Here is a 10004-nt window from a genome sequence, read left to right as displayed (position 1 = left end):
AAAGGACTTAGTGTCGCTAAAGTTTACGTCGGAAAGAATTTATGGAAAATAACTAACGAACAGAGACGTAACAGTATATTTACATCCACCTTTTGTTTACATCTGTTGAAATGAAGTGCGCGCTCGTTTTCAGGACAGACAAAAATTGAGTATTATTATAATAGATTGTTAGTATTGTTTGCTCCCTAAGACTGAAAAATGTGTCACTGACAGATGGTGGAACTTTTTAAATCCTTGTAGTTTCCGTTAACAACACGCCTATTTTGCAAGTATAAGAAACAGAAATTACGATGTAAAGCTGACTAGAAGAAGAAACTGTTGTTAAGTGGGAATTCATACATAAAACAGAAAATCCGTTAGCAGTGTTTTTTCTTGCAGATTCCTCCACATCAGGTTTTTTTAAATTTTGTCATGTACTGTTGGTGACTTGAAAAAACCAATAGAAAAAGTTGCAAAGTACTAAGACATTTTTCACACAATGATGTTTTGTGTAACGTGTTTTAACAGCTGTAGTTTCGTGACATATTTAGGCCTTACGTGAATAAAATGAATTAAGAACATGCATTTTCTGTCTACAGAATAAAGATACCATGCACGGGTTGGCTTTAATGTTACTTTAAAATTGTGTATTAATTAGTAAAATGTGTTTAATGTTTTGATGTATAAAACCTCTGATTAATATGTATGTATAATAAATAAACTTAGTATTCCAAAAATTGGAAGCACGTTCACACCAACAGTTTGTTTAATATGTATGTATGATGTAGTAGTAACGAAGTTAGGAACTCTGTTCACTACACTGACTAATGATTTTGTACTGTTATTTTTATTTGTTCCAACAAATAAGGTTGTTTGTTTTTGACCGCAAACCTGTACAGTCTGCGTTCTGTCCATTGCAAGGAATTGAATCCCAGATTTTCCGTTGCATGTCTTTAAACTTACCGCTGACTGACCGGGGGACCCGACGTGTAAGAAGTGTTATACATGTTGGTCACTATAGTTTTCTGATAATAGCATAACTTTAAACATGGCTAATTTTTGATGATAAGTTTGAGCATAAAAGAAGGAATGGCGTTTCGATAATTGTTAGTCAAAGGTCAAATACTATTCTTTTTTAAAACAAGGTATAGAAGAAAATGTATCGAAAATAAGGTTAAAGTTTTCAAGTTGGGCGGTTTTTGTTTTCATCTACGGTTTGGACCAGAAGAGGACCTTTACCCCTTTTGTTTTACATCGTCTTGTATGCAGCAGTGCTATACAATAATATGCAGCCCCTATCTCTTTCTTTTTCTTTTATAGCATAGTGTTTTATACAGCTGTGTTTATTTTGGTTTTAGGATTAGAAATAAATAATTAACCGATCACTGTGAGAATAAAATACTTTGTTATTCATTATTTGTAGTTAAGCACAAAGCTACACAATGGGCTATATGTGTAGTGCCCACCACGATTATTGAAATCCGGTTTTTAGCGTTATGAGCACGTAGACTTACCGCTGTGGGACGTTATTCATCATAACTTGGGTTTAATCCAGTCTTTTTTTTTTCCTTAGTTTGTTTGAACATATTCACATGGCTTTACTGATGATTCGTTTGTAATTGTAAATATAGTCAGAGTTTTATCAATAGTAATGCCCCACTGTGGTAATTTTATGGACTTACAACGCAAAATGTAGGTTCGATTCCCCGCAGCGGACAGCGCGCAGATAGCCATTGTGTAGCTGTGCACTAAAACAAACAAACCAATAGTGATTTTAGATATATACTTGTTCATGTTGAGCTTTCCAGGTTACAAGAGTGGAGAGCTTCTTTAATCTTCCTTTTGCAGTGTACAATTGTTTAGCTTTTGTAATTAAAACTTACCTTTTTCAAAAAAAATTTTCTTTGCTTCACGATTGAATACTCGATTTTTATTGCAAAAAAAGTCTAAACATCTTTTTATATCACGAAATTTTCAAGTTTTTTTCTTTCCTTCCAGAATTGAAAACATTCATCGGAAATTAGGCCTATTTAAGTTCATACATGTTCCATAGCTTGAGAAGTTGTCGTAGTTGATTAAGAGTTTTATTTTGCTGTTGTCCCGGTGTTTAAATTTGAACTTCTAAGTTGTGCTAGACCAGGTGTGGACTAATGGTTAACACGAAGGGTGATGAACCCAAAGGTCCAAGGTTCGAGTCGGCGATATGTTTGTAGAAAATACTCCGCACAATCTTGCTATTCGGTTAAGAGTAGCAGTGACAGGTGCAGATGCGCCTGTGCTTTGGACTCTCTGACCTGGTTGTTTAGCATGAGGGGGCCGTCCAGTCCAGGTTGCAAATTCCGAATACTATTTCAAACTTATATATATTTGATAAGTTCAGGGAAATTTCAAATATATATTTACCATAGACAGTTCTGCAAGTAGTTTATAATAATATTTATTATTGGACTCTAGTTGATTTTATGTAAAAATCGTCAGAACTTGCATTAATAATACCCCTTGTTGTAGAAAATAAACCATTGTTTATTGCGCGTGTTATACACAGCAATAACTTAAGAAATTTCTTTGGTAGTCTTCAACTTGATCTGTAATATTTAGATTTACTCTAAAACCGTAAATGTTCATTACCTCCCGTAATGTCAGAAGTAAAGTTGAATGGGTCTGCAGTTAGGCTTAACTCGTAGGATCTTGATTTTGATTGTTTTCTTCTGTCACAGAAATTCTGCATTGACGTCGTTTTCCTGGCTATTTTCTCTCAAATAGAAAAGATTCGGAGTAAATTAAGGCTAACGATTCAGAGCATAGAACATTATTTATATTTACAGAAAAGAAAGGGATTAAAGTATTCAAACGGGGCTAGGAGCAAACAGGTTTCTGTTTTTCGTATGAACCAAAAAGCTGAAAATTCTGGGGCGCACATGTCCAGAAATACACGTTTGTCTGTTTAATTTACCTTCAAATTCATTGAAAGGTGAGAGGCGGTGATGGTAATTTTCAACTCGAGAAGTATTTATGACAGCAATATGATCATTTTAGAGTGTTCTAGTAATCATGGTCCTTATACTTTTATGGAATGGTTCGTTTATTTGTTTATTTATCTGTTTGAAGTTAAGCACAAAGCTACACAATGGGCAATCAGTGCGCTGCCCACCACGGGTATCGAAACCCGGTTTCTAGCGTTGCAAGTCCGCAGACATACCGCTGTGCCACTGGAGGGTGGAATGGTTCGTTTGCTTTGTGTTATTTCACTAAATTGGAAAAGAGTAAGTTTATATATAGTTGCGCAGAATAACGCTACTCAGACTAATTCTTTATACACCTGATCATTATTTTACATCATTCTATAACTAGACCGTTGCTCTTTAGTGACAGGATTGGTCTGAACATACTGTAACCATTTTCTACCTGGTGGCTTATCGGCCACCATGAACGAGTAAATTTACTTCATCGTTTGAAGAATGTAAATAATGAACCAACTCGTTGTTCAAAACGCACGACTCGACGTGTGAAACCTACAACCAAAACTCGAGAGTAGCATAACTATCACATATGTCTGTATAAGGTACATTATCATGTTAAAAGCTATGCTTTCTACTTCATTTTGGTAATCCAGACGCAATTTTCTTCTCACCGTATCTACCCGATCTTTTGGAACTAATGAAAATGACCAAACTTGTTACGTGTTTGGAGGATGAAAGCAGGATATTAATCCTTTTCCACGTTGATTAATATTTGCTTTGTTGTTGTTTTTTTTCGCCTGTATGTATTAATTTAGGAAATCAGCTGTTAACTTCACGCACAACTAAGTAGTGTAATTACTATCATCATCGTCAAAAGTAATGGGTGGAAGCACAAGTGCACGAAGTGGTAAATTTAATATTAATAATCTTATGAATATTTAATAATACATGCGGAGTAACCGTACAGATGATTTAACTATAACGTTAGTTTTATTTTATTATTATATTTCTTTTATATTTCATTTCTCAATTTTTTAAATCGTAGTATGGTCTAAAGATATTACATTTTTTGATGAGTTCTTCACACGTGTATTGATCTGGTATTTGGTAACATACGATTTCACGAAAAAATATTCACATGAATCTGTTTATTTCAGAACATTCTGTTCTTTCACTTATGCAGTTCTGGCGATTTTTTTAACATACATTCCAGACCAGGCTTTCTGACTGCTCTTACGTTTATTTAAATTCGGAACTAACACGCACCAAACTGTTTATTCAATTAATTTTAATATGCATTTAAACTTTATCTAAAGTTATTACAACTTTTTTGGCAGCTGCACTAGATATTAATCTGTAACATGGAAAAGCAGAAAACCATCTAAAATTAATGGCATTCGAATTTTTCTAAGGCTTCTCTATATTAGGTATGTACATCTCCATAATAAGAATTAACTTCTGATTAATTCGACATGAAAGCAATTAACAAATTAATCCAAAAGTTTGAAGTTTCACCTGCTCACTAAGCCTAGTCAAAGAAGGAAAAGTTTTGGTTTGATCCTAAATTAATTTCATAAAATGTAACTATTTATCTAATGACTGCTAGAAAAAAATCATTTTTAGAACAGAACATAGGTAATTTGCCAAATTAAAAATGCAATATCTGTAATCCAAATATGGTAAACAGAAAAATGTATATACAAATTTACGTTAGCACCGTTAGATGGAGATTTTTATTACAGGCCGAAATGCTCATTCATATTTATATTTTTAGTAGAAAAATTGAATACGTTAAAGTTTGAAACATATTTTCCTGAATTAACAGCAGTTGCTGATTAATTAATAACGAACTTTCATTTAACTTTTCATTTAATTCAAATACAAAACAAATACTAAATTAGATATGTATTTTTTCTATTCCCAGTATTGCTTGTTCACTTATTTATAATTTGATATTAACGTTTGGGTCGTTGCTGTAAGGTGATTAGCATATTTCTGATTTCCATATTTCACATCTCCATGACGAAAAACCAAAAAGATTTATCTCGGTTCTCTATGATACTTGCAGTAACGTGCGTTATTAGATTATAAGTCATAATTACGTTGAGTACGTAGTGTAAAGTCATCTGCTATACAGGTGGCTGTTTAATGCTTTCAGACTTTTGTTTCATTTTTTACACTTTGCACACGTGTACACATACAACATACGAAGGTCATTAGTTAAGCCTTTCAAATTTATTTCTATTTCCTAATTTGTTTAAAGGAATAACTTTTCGAAGTGTAATAAAATTGGCGGAAGGGTTTTAGGTTCGATTAACTTAATGTTCTCGGCAAACCTTGGAACGACATGAAAGAACGTTGTGTTGCAGAAAGATGTTCCTTTCCGGGTAACTTCATGAAAGAACGTTGTGTTGCAGAAAGATGTTCCTTTCCGGGTAACTTCATGAAAGAACGTTGTGTTGCAGAAAGATGTTCCTTTCCGGGTAACTTTTTACCTTCAAACTTCATCAAGTTTCCAGGATTTCTTTAATTCTGCCCACCGAATGCTCTTGTAATGTTCCTTTATAACTGACAAAACTACCGAATGCTCTTGTAATATTTCATTATAACAAACAAAACTACCAAAAGCTCTTTAAATGTTCCTTTATAGCTGATTAATGTCGGTGTTAACAGACACACTTTTTAGCAGTAGTATTTTAACATATCGTAAACACAGTCACTTTATAAAAGCGATAGGTAATATTTTAAGATCAGGACAACATGGGGAGTTCTCAGACTACATTGTGATGTTTTGTGCATGACTTTAAGGAGGACTTTAAAATTTGACCACACTACGATTAGTTAAATACTCATTGGTCCATGAACCTATTTGGGAGTATATAAGACAATATCACAATTAGTTCATTCTCATTGGTGCATAAACCTATTTTTGAGTATAATGACCACACTACGATTAGTTAAGTATTGCTTTGTGTACAACTCTTTATGAATGAAATGATTACATGTAAAAATATTTCGTTGATTGTTTCACTTTGTGTAGCTCAGAAATTACTATTAATCACTTTACTTTTATGAACCGAATATAAAAGAAATCGCTGATTCTGTAACCTAGAATACTGAGGTCCAACTCTGTATACACACAGCTATTAAAATCTCTTATTTTACTAGAAAATCTAATACTGGTGTTTCATAACAGTATTATTAACTCGCAACTGAAGTTCAGAGTATTTATAAGTTCTGTTATTTTCTAAGAAATTCTAATACTAATGTTTCTCCACAATATTATTAACTCGCAACTAATGTTCATAGTGTTCACTGTAAAGTTTGTAGAGAAATGTCGCGATTTATTTAAGCTCTTCCTAAAGCCATGCAATATAAAACTTCCATTTGTTGGTTAGTGGAAAAAGTCTGAGAGGAGACACCTGATTTTTTTTTTAACTTGCCTTGTTTTATTTTCAGCATGTGACATGAACGTCCACAAACGCTGTCAGGAGAGCGTCCCTAACCTGTGTGGCTGTGATCACACGGAGAGACGAGGGAGAATTGAGCTGAAGGTAGCTTTCAATAACAACAAGTTGACAGTGGAAGGTTAGTGTTTGGTTACTAAAAATGACCCAATCAATAATTTGCAGATAGGCGTCTCGTATACAATGACCACCCCATCTTTCCTCCTGGTGTATGTACCAGGTTGTTGGCAACAACTGCGTGTACCTGACGCTCTGACGGATTGATATATGTGTCACCATGGTAACCGGTTGTGTTCTGACGTGTGAGGAATGTAGAGGATAATTGAAAAACAGGTTTAATATCTGGTATTTATAGTCACTCTCTGTTGGATAGTTTCAAGGGTTGTTTTTCGTTTTTACTCTCCCTCTCTCCGGACGGATGGATGACAGATTTAATTCTCAAACGAAAACTTTGATATTTGAATGATTTCCGTCTGATACTTTACATTTTGTATTTTTTTTTTCAATTTTATCTTATTTCTAAAGCTTGTAAAACCGATTTATATGCCAAGCTCGGCAACCATATTTCTACTTGACATATAACCTTCTCACTCTGGCATGTTCGAGACATATGACAATGTACGTCTTACCTGTTACATTATAAAACTAACTAAAGTTCAAGGTTCATGGCATTTCGGGGCAAAAAGAAATGCAAGGATTTTAAGAAGATAAAAAATATTCAGTTTCTCTAGAGTATATTTTATTGTAAATTCTTCTTACTTGATATTAACTAGAGTGTAAGAGAGGCAGATTTGTAAGACAATGAGGACATTTTGTGTCATTTGATCGTAGAAACGTTGTTGTGCTCATTAGTTTTGAAACCCAGCAGAATACTGAAACAATTATTAACAATTGGAATTTTAAACTCTGCATACTTTTGTAACAATTTTGTGCACAAACCGGCCGAGTTTTTAATCCAACGCGAGTACCACATCTTCATCAAGTTCAACATCGACTATGTGGCTCGTAACCGAGTCGTCTCAGGAAGTTTGGGTTTACTTGGTTAGTTTTGTTATATATATTTATTATAATACGACGTAACAAGAACATCATTTGGTAATAGTATACAATACAAATTTTGTTTTTAAATTTTTAGTCCGACAAGCTAAAAATCTCATTCCCATGGACCCGAACGGTTTGTCAGATCCTTATGTGAAGCTGAAGCTTATACCTGATACAGGAGAATCTATGAAGAGGAAAACCAAAACAATTCGGGCTAATCTTAACCCTCAGTGGATGGAAACTCTCTCTTTGTAAGTAAACACAAGTACTAATAACTTCGACCAGAATAACAATTACAATTAATAATAATTACTCTTAATTATGAGTGACAGGCAAACCATAAAAAGCATGTATGACCACTCTGTCTTAGGTCATCATTTGAGTATCCACGCTGTTAGCAGATTAATAAGTACTGAAGCAGGATTGTCACATGTAAAGCTATATGTATCATGTATATCACATTTGGTCAGAATATTTATAACTATTTAAAAATTTTAATGCTATTTATTAAATCTAGCCAATACAGTAAATAATTACAATATGTGTTGATTTAATTAAATATAATACTGTAAATTAGATAAACGCAAATCAACTTGTGTCTTGTTCAGTATGTGTCAAGTTCTGGCTAGATGTCCACAGAACAATAGCACAGGCTGCTTATAAACGTCTTCTCGTGAAACTGGACAAGTTTTATTGTTGTATTCCAATAGCGTATTTAAAAATGATATATGAAAAAGGTGACGTCACCAAAAAAGCAGTATTTTTCTGTAGTAATTACTACAAAGTGAATTGCGTTTTTTTTGGTTTTTTTTTGCGTAGACGGTAAGTAATTAGAATTGTTTCGTAGTTCATTGGTTCGACAATATAAGTGTGATATTGTCTTTCTAAGCTTTTTTTAAGTACGGGTCGCTTGAGAATGTTAAAATTGTTCTCCAACTTTATATATATACACACAAATAATTAGAATTTGAAGATATAAGTTCAATTTTTCATAATTTGTGTTTCACATCGAAATGTTTCCAGAGTATGTCTCACCAAATTGTATCAAAACCGTGTATATGTCGTTCAAGTAAAAATGCTACTTCTTTCACACTATCCAAACCACATAGTCCACATGAACTAATTTTTTGTAGTGCTAAGACGACGTGGCTATGAATCTGTAAAGTGGGTTATTTGACATGACGCTATGTTTTCCACTATTGTCACTAGATGGCAGAACAATATAACACCCAAACTAATTACTTGGTATTTTTACCGAAAACTAACTAACTGGGATGAAGATAATGTAGGCTTATGAACTTACGCGTAAATCAGTGATGACCTAATTATGAAGAAATATTATTTATACTGACATAGAAAAATTGTACTTATTCAACAGACAAAGAAAATTATTTCATAAGAAAATAACATAGTATTGACTGCTGTGATAAAATAGTATTATAAAGTATCTGTAAACGGATAGTTTTTCTTCCTGGAAGACCGTATGTCATAGAAAGATGTTTGAAAAAGTATTATTCATATATGTTGTACGTTTAGACTTGTGCCAAGAACATATCACTTATGTGGTTTTATTTATTGCATTTTATATTCATATAGATTATATGTATTAAAAAAACCTGGTTTCTAAAATTCTGCTTTAATTGTAGTGATCTCAAGGCTGAGGATAAGGACAGACGCCTTTTGATAGAGGTGTGGGATTGGGACAGGACTTCAAGGAATGACTTTATGGGCTCTCTGTCATTTGGCATCTCTGAGATTATCAAGAACCCTACTGAAGGGTGGTATAAGCTATTGACTGCAGAGGAAGGAGAGTTCTACAATGTGCCTGTGCCAGCGGAAAGTGATGATGTTGCTGGTTTAAAAAACCAAATGAAGGTACAAGAACTAGATGTTAAATTTTTGTTCCTTAGTTTTGTACTTTTTTATTGAGACATGTAGCAAAAACATCGTAGTAGTTTTTGAATTATCGACAGTGGAGGGAAGTGCAAAGAGAGGATTTCTTATACTTGTAAACAAAAAGTGACTGCTGCCATACACACATTCCTAGAAACATAGTAGATTTTGGCCTGAAGATCAGTGGCAAGGAATACACCCTAGTCACCCAATGACATTAGGACAGAGGGGGTATGAATGGACTAGTTGAGTAATCATCTTGTAAATATGGGTAGAAAAGTCATCATTACAGATGATTTCAATGATCAGCACCCTATCTGGCTGAACACTGACCAAAATGTGAATGGAAGATTGTTGGAGAATGCACTGCAAAACATCAGTTGTATTCAAACCAATAATGATGTTTCCACAAGAATGTCAGAAAGAGGGAGATCGACTCAGCCATAGACCTCACCCTTGTTATACATGCTCCAGTTTTTAAATTTGAAATTGAAGCTATTAAATTTAATAAACAGTTACTACAGGCCCTTATTCATGCATATAGCCAAGAAAGAAACATCTTAAAAAACCACTTGGATTACAAGCTTCCAATATAGAACAGGATCCAAAACCTTCGTGGGTAAATGCAGGAGGGTGAGTAGAAAAGAACAAACAAGTCAGAAAA

The 10004-nt window shown here is 33.8% G+C and overlaps 1 pseudogene; it reads left to right on the top strand.

Moving 5' to 3' along the window:
- The window catches only part of LOC106457819, a 39618-nt pseudogene that overhangs the window by 6710 nt on the left and 22904 nt on the right, over positions 1–10004 (top strand).

Source organism: Limulus polyphemus, unplaced genomic scaffold (assembly GCF_000517525.1).
Source record: "Limulus polyphemus unplaced genomic scaffold, Limulus_polyphemus-2.1.2 Scaffold377, whole genome shotgun sequence".
NCBI lineage: Eukaryota > Metazoa > Arthropoda > Merostomata > Xiphosura > Limulidae > Limulus > Limulus polyphemus.
Note: the sequence above shows the minus strand (reverse complement) of the source record. Positions and strands in the feature narration are given on the sequence as shown.